The sequence below is a fragment of the Podarcis pityusensis genome (assembly GCF_964106645.2).
Source record: "Podarcis pityusensis genome assembly, chromosome: 5".
NCBI lineage: Eukaryota > Metazoa > Chordata > Lepidosauria > Squamata > Lacertidae > Podarcis > Podarcis pityusensis.
The window spans coordinates 98,196,598-98,208,909 of record NC_138032.1 but is presented as its reverse complement, the minus strand read 5'-3'; the positions used below and the strand labels follow the sequence as shown (position 1 = coordinate 98,208,909).

The window sequence follows — 12,312 nt, the reverse complement described above, 5'->3', positions numbered from 1 at the left end:
AAGTGGTCTTGCAAATATGCTGAATAGGAGGGTCAAAGTGTTACTCTTCAGGACATAACAATTTTACTCCACTCAATTGACACTTAAGGCAAATTTGTTACAGCCCAAAACATTTTATTGAACTTATGAGATAAATAAGATCTTTTTCTAAAATATGAATTAATTGACAGGCATAAAATTATATAAACTCTAAATATAAAATCCCAAATAATACTATTTTCACATATAGGTTTACTCTGGAGATGACCATAACATCTTCTCTAATTTATACTGTCCCATTTCATAGATTGAAGCTGGCTTAAAAGTCATATTGTCCTTGGGGATTGCATTTTTAGGTGGGGGTAGTGGTTCTCCAACACAGAATTCCCAGCATAATCATACAGTTCTCAAGATACTTTGGGAGGACTGTTGCATGGATTGTCTACTTGAAAGTGAAATGGGTTTTCTGGGCAAGCTGCAAAGCTGCTCCTCAGGGAAGGCAGTAGGTTGTATAGTTATCTCCTGATTGGGGCAAAATCACTACCCTGAAACCACACAACCTACTACCTCATCCTGCCAGAGCACTGGGTGGCGTTGATAGAACACAGCTACTTCTTGGCTTTTGCTTCCACAATTAAGAGAGAGAGTCTTGCATGTGGTGATGCATAAATGTATTTGGAGTGAAAGGCAAGGCTGCCATTTCCACTGGGTGACAACCAGGGGCTGCTGTTCAAGGAATCTAACAGAGCCAAAGAGGGGATGATGGTGCTCATTCCACTAGGCTATACCTGTATTTAGTGCTGCTGGCCATTCTCCAGGTGTTGCAGTACGGCACTGGCCTCATGCTCTCCTTCCTATGTCCACCAGCCCTTTCCCCACCTCCTAGTCACTCCTCAGGATTAGCAGCAGCCTTGCAATGCCTTCTGCTTCCACTCATGAGTCACCACTCCAGGTCTATTGTGTGGGATTTTCCTACCATGTGGTCTTGGTCTATACTTTACCTCTGCTGCCACATCGCAGCACCCTCTGATAACCAAATGGGCCCTCTCCTCTTCTTCACTGCCACCTGCCAAACGGGTCTATTCCTGTCTCAACTAGAAACCTGTAGTGGCCAAGTAGTGCTGTAATTTACATTTGGAGGATATTGTGATCTGTGCAAACTTCCTATGGAACTACTGTACTAAAGAAAGATGCTCTATTCCACAAGAGTTATTTTTTTTGCAAAACATTTTAAAGAAGACCATACTGTTTGGTTAGTCAAAATGTGTACACCTAGACACAGAGGCTACCCTTATCAAGTACAACTCAGTAAGAGGACATTATCTGGTTGGTGTGTTAGGCCCTTGAATCATGTCCTTGGCTCAACGAGGTCAATGGATGGGCTGATTCAAATACTTTAAGGTTCCGCTCTCCTGTCCCATACATTCGTATGCATCAGTAACATATGTTGTTTCCTGATACGGTGATGGAACGTCCTGTGCCGCTATCACAGCCACTTCAGGAAAGACAGTAGATTGTATAGTTATCTGACAGGCAGGGTATAACCCTAAAACTATACAACCTACTACCTCACCCCAAAGGACAGTCTCACTCTGATGCAGATGAGGTCCAACAAATCCCTGGGTTGAATTATAGTAACCTGCAAGACAAAAAAGATCTCTAGAGGGAGGAAAAATTAATGGTGTTGCTAATCAGTGCATTACTAGTTTAGACACAATACAATCTTTTAGGAATATTCTACAAATTCCACATTTATAACAATCATACTTTAGCTTTTATTGTTGGTAGTAATCCAGGTAGTGAATCTTTATTATTTATAACCTGACATTTAACTTAAAGTATGTATGTATGACTAACATGGGTTAATATCCTGCATTCTATGCACAGGGCATGGAGCTGTTGGGGTCTGGCCAGGCACCACCAGCCTTGGTCAGTGGGTGTTTACCTACTGGAGGCTACACAAAGCCCATTCTTAATAATATATCAGCCAGGGGGCCTGATAATTTTCTGAACACTGTGATGCCCCAACCGAGATGGCACCCCACACAAGTCACCCTGAATTTATTTTATTAATTCATATAGAAGCAAGCTTTAAAGACTATGTTCAGCATCTGAAAGAGATGCCAGAACCATACTGGGCCAAAACTAATGCATACATTAAAGCTCCATTTTGTCTACCTCTATCTTCCCATTTTGGCATCTGCTCTGGAAGATCTCAGAGTCTTTCCACGTACTGCTGCTTGATACCCTTTAACTGGAGACAGCATGGGCTGAATCTGGGTCCTTCTGTGTGCAAAGCTTGTGCTCTACTGCTTAATAAAGGCATCTTCAATGCAACTATCAAGGCATGCTACTGTGCCAACACAATTCATCAAACAAAAGGTGTCAAAAGATCCCATCTTTCTTTATGACCAATGCAGTGATTGCTCTAATGATTCATTAATTCCCAGATGTGTATGGTATTTATCTGTTGCATTTAGATTCCACCCTTCCTCCAGGAAGCTCAAGGTGTACATAGTTTTCAGCTCTCATTTTATCTCCACAACAATTCTGTGAAGTAGTTAGATTGAGAAAATGTGGGTGGCCCAAAGTCACCTCGTGAGCTTCATGGCCAAATGGCGCTTTGATTTTTTGGCCTTCCCAGTCCTAGTTCAACTCTCTAACCACTACACCACCCTGACTCCATGTCAGCCTGACCTAATCTGTAAGGACCAAACCCTCTGAAAACATGAAGAACCATTTGTGTGGCATTATGCAAGGCAGAATTACATGTTATCAGAAACTCTGGGCTAGATAAAAAATAACAGTCCTCTGCCAAATTCCATCCCAGAGCTTAGAAACATGTTGTTGGAGTCAAAATCCCATCAGGCCCAGGGACAGGAATGGTGGAAAGAGTCCAGCAACATTGCAAGACAGCGTATGGGCTACCCCAATATGAAATCATGAAATATGATTTACTAGTATCCTGAGAAACTTTATGCGGAGCATTTCACTGCCGGCAGGCGCCAATGATGTAGGGCTAGGACAGGGAAAGTCTCAAGGACACCCAGTCAGTTAACATGTTGTTGTTTGATACATGGGTCTTGACATGGGGTTGCCACTCTCACATTTTTTGATAATGTGTACTGTCACCCACAGGTGTGTGTGTATGTCTCATCTGCTGACCTCAGCTGATCTGATAATTTGGGGTTTAATGTGCTGTTCTGATGTACTGATATTATCCGGTCTGACCCAGACATACAACGGTCTTTAGAAGTATAAACTCAACAATAATTAACATGTCTGTTATCCGTTCAGCAGAATAATGTACAATGTTTAGAAAGATCAGTGTTTAAAGCAAGAATGTACTAAAGTTGCAGGAGATTCACACGGGCATGCAGAAAATACTTTTTTTTTTGTAAAAAAACCCCAAACCTCAGTCTTTAAGAGCAGCACTTAATTGCTCCACAGGTGAGTCATAAGCTCCATCATAAATATTAACTACAAACTGTTAGTCTTACACATGATTGTCCTGTGGTTGTCAACAATAAAAAGGTTTGGTTACATTAATGCTTAATGTGCCTGTTATGAAATGTTTTTGCTCAAGGGTGAAAACCAATTACTTTTGGGATTTTATAAATGCTTGTAAATTTATTTTAACTGGTTAAAATGTTGCTTAATAAACCAAAGCGGCACGTACGGAGTCCATCAGAGATCTATTCCCCCACCTCCATTCCCAGCAGTTTCAGTGCTGAGTGAACAACGCCCTTGCACTTTGGGAGAGGGGGACTGATGGTAATAAACACCTCAACAGTCTCTCCTCAAAAGGCACCAAGCCAGCTATTTTTGTTATGTAATAGGAAAAATGACAGTTTTAAGGTAGGAGAGATATACAACCCCAAAGGATAACAACTGCCAGGATCAGAAGCTTCATAAAAAATTATAATTATATGGCCATAAACAGGGCTGTCAACCTTTCATTTTAAAAAAAATCACCAGCCAATGGCAGCTTCCAGTCTGCCGGGGGGGGCAGCAGCATTGGGAATTTCCTTCCCCCATCAAGACTGCTGCACCAGAGTGTGTGTGTGTGTGTGTGTGTGTGTGTGTGTGTGTGTGTGTTTGAGTTCTCCCTCCCCAGCCCTCCCATGGCTGCTATTTAAATTTCTTATACCAGGCATATTAAATACATACATGCATGCATCTCATGAGTTATAGTGCCAATGTTAAAACCTCTTACACTGTAATATGCAAAAGTAAGTCTAGTGTCATCTTGGTTAATTTTAGAAGGGATCAAGGGTAATGGTATTTGCCTGACCATCATCAACAACCACCTGGAGTGGGAACCCATCATGTGGTAGGTATCCTGTCCAAATGCGTCTTGACAAACTCCTCCAAGTAAGCTGGCACCAGATGAGTGGGTCTTGGGCTTGCCGATCAGAAGGTCGGCAGTTCGAATCCCCGCGACGGGGGGAGCTCCCGTTGCTCAGTACCAGCTCCTGTCAACCTAGCAGTTTGAAAGCATGCAAAAAAGTGCAAGTAGATTAATAGGTACTGCTCTGGCGGGAAAGTAAACAGTGTTTCTGTGCGCTGCTCTGGTTTCGGTGTTCTGTTGCACCAGAAGAGGTTTAGTCATGCTGGCCACACGACCCGGAAAGCTGTCTGTGGACAAATGCTGGCTCCCTCAGCCTGTAAAGCGAGATGAGCGCTGCAAGCCCAGAGTCGTCTGCGACTGGACTTACCTGTCAGGGGTCCTTTACCTTTACAACATAGTGGTTACCTGCAGTGGATGGGACCCAAGCAGTGTCACCCTACACTTCGGTGAGGATGTCCAGGAGAAGTCAACTGGTAGCAGCAGTTTGGGGTGGGGTGGGGGGCCTAAGGGTGGCAGGGGTTATAGCAAATCTTGGCAAAACTTCAAATCAGTGTTGGGGGCAGAGGGACTACTAAAGTCTGAGGCAAACCCTGATGTCTTCAATCTCTTCCACCTTCCCTTGCCTGTAAGAAGGGGCCTTTCATAGTTCTGAACAAGTAGAGCCAGGCTGCTTTGGTCTAGCTCTGTGAGGTCAAGATAGGATTCAGAGAGGCTAGTTGAGTTTACAGTCTGAAAGCCAGGCCCACAGAGAAGACCCTCTATCCTTTTTCTCATACGGAATAATTCCTTATACCCAGTCTATTGAAGCAGATTGTTTCCAAATAAAATGGGACAGGATTTAAATGGGGAGCAATCCAGTCGAAGATAAGAGCTTTTAATTCCCACCAATTTCTCTCTCTCTGCGTATGCATGTACAAATGTGTCTGAGCAAGAGTTAAAGCATGTGCTCAGCTCTGGAACTGAAATCAGTGAAAATGATTTCAGTGAAACCAGAAGTACTTGACTGTGGCTGGATTGGGGCCTTATAATTTTTCCAGGACCCTCTTACCTGTGCTCCTCCGTTGCTTTGCTGTGTTAGTGCCAATGGGCTTTATGCCCACCGCCGCATGGTGCTGAAATGTGACATGTGCAGCTGAGGGAGGCAGTGGCAGCAGCAGCATGGCGGAACCAGTTTCCATGATCTCAACAGGAGGCTGTGATGGCTACCAGATGGTCTGAGTTCCGAAAGCGGTACCAAGCCAATTTTTGGGATGGATAAGAAACCTGAGGGGAGAAGAGAAAGAAAGAAAGAGAGATGGGAAATGTATTGAGGAAGAAAAACAATCACCTTAAATAACAATTCAAAGTAAGGCTTTGTGTACACTACCTGACAAGAAAAAAAAGGGGCCAAGCAGAGCGAGGACTAAGAAGAGGTTTCAGACAATTTTGTAGAAGTCATACACCTTTTGGATATCCAGTGGGCCATGAATGAAACCGAGCCAAGGATTACAAAAGAGTTAGAGAAACCATTTAAATTATTTATCTAGCCCAATGCATAAAACTCATAAGAAAGCCACAGTCTGTACAGTGGGAACTGCCCCCTAGCAAGGACTGCTGCCTTCAAGTTGCTAATTATATAAGTTGCTATTTCCAAATCTATCAAGTTTTCACCACACAGCAGTTTTAAAATAACACAACATCCTGGTAGTCAGAAGTAACATATAACAGGACCATAGCATTGAGCAAGATGAAATAAGGGATGCAAACCCTGGGTGTTTGGGCCTAGTGCAAATGTCTGAGATCCAGCCACCTGGAGGCGCAGAGAGAGCCTGCAAAGCACGTAACAAAAGAGCACTTTGTGAGACAGGACTGTAACTCAACTGCAGTAGGGATGCTGCTTTCCAGTGATTTCCATTTTTTTAAAAAACTATTCTGTTAGTCTGAAATGGAGTATGTGTGTCTTTAACTCACAGTATAAAGCTTTTATGTAGTTAAACCTTCATTAATGGAGTGAAACAAAGGCTTCAAAGTGTCAGAAAGCAAGCAGATCGCTGCTGCCATGGTGCTCAACAGCATGCTATTCTCAGTGTCAATTATTCATGATGCTTTTGCTGAGGGCTCTAATTTTACATAAGTGAAAGTAGCAAGGGAACCGTTACGACGATCAGCTAAGAAAAGCACGGAAAAATGGAAACTCGACTCAGAACTGAAGGTGCACTTTACTGCGCTATGTTTTACAGGATTTCCTGTTCAGAAGCTGCCCCCACAGAAGTGACTAACTTCTCTTTAATTTCAGTGGTCTTGATGAGGGATGTGTGCACATAGTACTGGTGATGGCACCAATCAACTGGCCAAGTGGAGGATGGTGATGGGAAGAAGACAATCCCAGCTCCAATCTCAAGCGCTGCTGCTGGTTTGCTAACCAGGGATGTGGTACACAGCCATGAAGATGGATTGGGTACCCGCCCCCAGCTACTAATAGTGCATATGCAGAATCAAAAAGAGCAGCTTAAAGAAAGAGGCCGTGACCCACTTTGGTCTTCAGGAAGGGTCCTGGCCTTGAGGTCCCACATACTGCTCTATGATGCCCGCAGGAGACATGGGCACAGCCTCCTCACCAGCAACCCTGCCTCATCTTCCAGAACTGCCTTTCAAAAGAAGGTCTCCAGTGCTCAGAGTTTCCAGTATTTCCGGCTACACATGTCAAAACTCCCCCCCCCCCTTTTAAATCATGCCTTCTTGGATAATGTTTTTCAGCTTCTTAAAACTACAGTTTTCATTTTTGAACTGTTACTCTTTTGCTTTGTTTTTGATTGTGACTCCAAGTTCTTAAGCATCCTCCCAGCTGGCATTAGAGAGGTGGATTCTCTGTGGCGTCCAGAGCCCTGCTGGTTCCAGCTGACGAGGGAAATCAGTGGGAAATCAGTCAGCCTTGGCTCCATCAGAGGCATGGTCCTACTCCTGGCTACAGAAAGTGGGAACGCAGCCTGTGGTGGCCTGTGCTCTGCAGCGCTTTGAGTGGGCCCATTTGGAGCCTCTGCGGCACCTCAACCCCCTCCAGCAAGGCAGTCCAGGGATTAGGACTGCTCTGCTTATAACTGGAAAGCCTCCTCAATTTTAATTTAGAGGGAAAAACCCATAAATAGAATAAGCAGAAAAAGAAAAACTGCTACTGTTGTGTATACTGTTCTCCATCTATGCAGTTTTCTTTCCAACTATTTATACCCAATCACCGTATGCCAAACGTCATGGATGCCTTAGCTGCATTGCAGGGGAGAAGGCACCCTTGGGTGCCTTCCAACTCTAAGATTCTAGGATTCTATGAAACTTTCTCTCTTCTAGTAACAATGATAATGAGTGCATGTTTTTATATGAACATTTATATGTTTTAGGAAAAAAGGATGCAAACTTCTTAGAATGGGCTGTTCTCTCTGTATCTGCCTCTGTCTCACTTTGTCTGTAAAGCTCTATATACATTGTCCATGCTATATAAACAAACAAACAAACAAACAATCAAATAACAGTAAAATGTTCGTGCATTTCCCACCTACAGCATAAATATAGTCAGAAAATTAAGATTCTATGATGTCCAGCAGGAAATTACAGAAATGTTTAGAGTTGCTTTCACTGTTCACACTTGTGGCAGTATATATGTCTGTTTCTTGTAGATGATGGAAAGGAGAATTAGTATCATTGTTATAATTATTTATTAAATTTGCATACCGGCCTATACCTGTAGATCTCAGGGCAGTTAACAACATAAAATTATATTATACAAAGCACAAAATACTTAACAAAAACCAATATTCCCCCGCTTCCACAACACATGTAAAAGGGCATCAGATAATAATCACCCAAAGGTCTGGTTAAAGAGGAACGTCTTCACCTGGTGCCTACAGGACATTTACTTTCACTTGGCTTTTACATTTATTTGAAATTGTCAGGATTTTCTGGAAATTCTATCCTGGACTCCTGCCATTTGAAAACTTGTAGTATGCATAACAGTAATACAGTATTAATATAGAACATTTCAAGCAAAGCAAGCAAGTATAATTAGTCCTGTGCCACAGTTGCTGAGGCAGAAGTAGAGTTAAAGCAGCTTGCCTTGGGCCAGCTAGAGAGTTCATAGCAGGGGGAGTCAAACTTTGGACTTCCCAAGTAGCTCAGTCTTAGCCCATAAACTGCACGAAACTGACTAGTACAAAACTACTATGAGTAAAAACTTCTAGTCTAGAATATGAGTCCAGTAATAATTACAATAGTCGGAAATACCAGCACAATGACCACTAGGTGTCATAAAACAATCTTACAAACAAATGAGCAGCAATTAGCTGCTCAATGCACCAATGTGCTACATCAGCAAAAAAATGTTTTGACATGAAATCTGTTTAAACTTGTCATGAGTCACGTGAAAACACATGTACACACTCTCTCTCTGACTCACAGTGTACTGGAGTAGCAGGCAAAGATCTGAAAACACCATCAAAAGTTTCTCTAGCCTACATCCATGTTCTCCCATACATGATTGTGTGTACTAAAACCTGCTTTCCAGCCTGTAGTTTTCCCTTCCATTCATGTTCAGGACACAACTGCTGGATTACACACCATATCAACATGCAATCTGAGATGTCTAAGATTTACTCTAAATGCTAACTACAGTACCTTGAAGCTATAATAATAAAGCAATAATAATAATTTTATTATTTCAACCCTGCCCTTCTAACTGGGTTGCTTCAGCCTTTCTGTTGTTTTCAAAGGTCTCGGCATCTGCTACATCTGGAACTTCCCATCCGTCCTAGGCAGCATGGACAATAACAGTCAGGGATGATGGAGTCCAACAACTTACGGAAGGCATTGCATGGGCTATCCCCAAACTACACTTTAAAAACTTTGATCAGAGGGGGCTCTTTTTTGAACCAAAATTTCAAGAGTATGTAGCTGAGAAGATAAGAGTCACAATCAAATGGCCTGTCTCATCTCCAAAATACTGGGGTTGTCAAGTTTTATACTGCTAGCACTCAAAGAGTGCCTCAAAATCCCCAAACCAGTCAAAGATAGTCTCAAAGTAGAATCATACTGCCCAATCTCATTGATAAATCAAGACTACAAGATATTCACATCAATCTTGGCTAACCGCATAAAATTTTCCTACACAAATTAGTAGCCCCGGACCAGGCTGGCTTTGTCCCTGGCCGCAACATAAAAGATCCCATTAGGAAATTACTGAACCTGATTGAACATAGCAAAACAACCAAACTCCCACTGATAGTTATGTCCTTGGACATCCTCAAAGCATTTGATTGTCTGGAATGGAAATACCTAATAGCAGTATTAGCCAACATGACATTTTGCCCCAACCGCCTACAAACCCTCAAACAAATTTACTCCCAAGCCTCAGCAAAATGCAGAATTAACAATATGGACTCCAATACCATAGCAATCCAAAGAGGCACAAAACAAGGATGCCCACTGCCCCCCTTCCTATTCATCCTGGCCCTGGAACCCCTGGCAATCCGACTCTGGGCAGCCCTCAACATCAAGGGAGTGGGAATAAAAGGCAAAACCTATAAACTAAGTGATGGTCATGACACCAGACCTCACAACCACAGCAATCATTCTTCACAATGGTGTCAGCCCCACAGGTGAACTTTGCAAAATCTGAGGCTATATGTTTCAACACCCTCCCTCATATCCAAAAAGAATTCACCTACATCATAAAAATAAAGCTCTGCTGAACCATATTCAGATACTCAGGGGTACAAATAACCAGAAACCTCAACAAACTAAACCTCCAAAACTACAATCCCCTGTGGCAAGAAATTAATAAATACCTGAAGTCCAACTTCACCCCCTCAGACTAAATAGTCATGATCAAAATGATCACCATCCCAAAATTAACCTACCTATTCCAAACCCTTTCAGTTTGGATTTCCCCAACCCAACTCTGCTAATGGCAGAAAAAACTGCCAGGAATAAGCTCCAAATACCTGCACCTTCCCTCCTCAGAAGAAGGATGGGGGAATTCCCAATATAGGACTATACTACATTGCCAACCAAATGTGCCACATAATCCCATACATCCTAGAAGACGAAAGGAAACAGGGAGATAGACACAATCGAAAATACCCCCACCACACCATACCAACTCCTCTAAAACTCCTCTGATGGTGTTTCCTGCTTGGCAGGGGGTTGGACTCGATGGCCCTTGTGGTCTTTTCCAACTCTATGATTCTATGATTCTATGAAAACAAACTAAGGAAAATCCCCACAACACTAAAAGGTTCACACAGACCATGCTTTAAGCATGGAAGGAAAAAGGTGGAAAACTGTTCCAACCCCATCCCCATTAACCCTCCTGGGCCACCACCCACTATTCGATCATGCAGCCCAAAACTTCCAAATGAAAACTTGGCAAGCCAAAGGTTTATATTGCCACAGACTTCTACAAAAATAATAAACGCATACCAACACAATAAATACAAGACAAACTAGGGGACAACCAAATGTCCTGGCTAACCCACTCTCAACTGCATGCCTTCTTAAACAACCCAGCAGTAAAAACAGCAGCCACTAGGCCCTTGAAAACCTTCTGCTGACAGCAGAGGGACATGGCAAGGGGACTGTATCTACAATATAAAAAGCGCTGCTCCAAAATCCCACAAATCCCCTCAACTCAATCAAAAAACAACGACTGTGGTCTAAACCTCCTTTTATCTTCATCTCAGCCAAAAGAAGGGCACTCACCTTGAAACTTATCTAACCTAACACCATATATGTTGGCGTTGATAACACTCAGGAACATCAAAAACATGCTGAAGAGGCTGTGCCTCTACAAGCACATGCATCCACTTGTGGTGGGATTGCCCCAAAATGCAGCCCTTTTTGGACATCAGTCCTATAAGAAGTATGCAAAATAACTCAACAGGTATTAGAAGCCACCCCAGAACTAGCTCTATTGAATATTTTCCAAGACAATAGCACACACTCACACCACAAAGAGCTTATAACCTATCTACTCTCAGCAGCCAGGAGCATCATAGCTAGACACTGAAGGGACCCGTCAGGAGTGAACATGAACCACTGGTACCAAATAGTAGGGTAAACAGCTTAGTAGAAAAGCTAACCAACAAACTGAAACTAACACAGGAGTAAAAAAAGAGAGAGGATGACTTCACCCTGGTGCTGCTCCCCTTTCTTACACACACAGCCCAACAGGACAACAAGAAGAACCCACTGACAGCATATGAATTGATATGGCTAACTTGACCCAACTAGCCCACCCCACCGGCAAACAGAACTCACTGCAGTCAACTGTAGACAACTAACCATCCTCTGGGCATCCTAATCTCTCAGTGCCAATGAAAACAAATAAATGAATAGAAAGAGAACCTACCCATGTGACACTGACACAAAAACCTCACACACGTACCATGTAAAAGAACAGAAGTTTATTACCCCCTTTCTCTCCCACCTTTGCTCTTTCTTCCCAACCCTCTTTTTCCCCAAACCTATACTGTATACAACCTCAAAGTCTCACATTGAATACAGCTGAACTGTTGAAAGAACTTTATGATCTGAAAATGGAAACGATATATGCACTTCTGTAACCCCACAAAATCTTTAATAAAAAACATTTTTAAAAAGAGTGCCTCAAAAATAAGATTATTCAAGCACATCCTGAAAATTAAGGCTTGTGCCATTAAAGTTAATTAAAGCACTGCCTTGCCCTAATGCAACAAATGCATTAAAAATGGCTTTCTGCAGGTAGGAAAGTTATGGGAGAATGCACTGAAAAATGTGGAATGAGTGAATGACACAAAGGAAGACATATACATAAGCCATTTTGGCATATAAGTTGTACAAAATTTTTTAAAAATCACCATAAGTGATCTGAAAAGCAATTCAGGATGAATGCATAATAAGCAGGTTGTCTGGAGAAGCCCTAACACGCCTCCAAATACGTGTCTACAGCCTAACCGCATAAAAAGACATATTTGCTCCAG

The 12,312-nt window shown here is 42.5% G+C and overlaps 1 protein-coding gene across 6 annotated transcripts in view; it reads right to left on the bottom strand.

Moving 5' to 3' along the window:
• Window positions 1–3,680: 3,680 nt before the first annotated feature.
• Window positions 3,681–12,312, bottom strand: part of LOC308477259 (uncharacterized protein) — a 198,026-nt gene continuing 189,394 nt past the window's right edge. For 5 of the 6 annotated variants that reach the window (XR_013986405.1, XR_013986406.1, XR_013986408.1 and 2 more), the window contains 2 exons: window positions 5,379–5,593; window positions 3,681–4,462 (listed from right to left, as the gene is read on the bottom strand). The gene's annotated coding sequence lies outside the window, so the exon portion shown is untranslated. Of the gene's footprint in view, window positions 4,463–4,522; window positions 5,594–12,312 lie in introns of those variants that run through there. The other variant, XR_013986414.1, reaches the window with a different exon arrangement.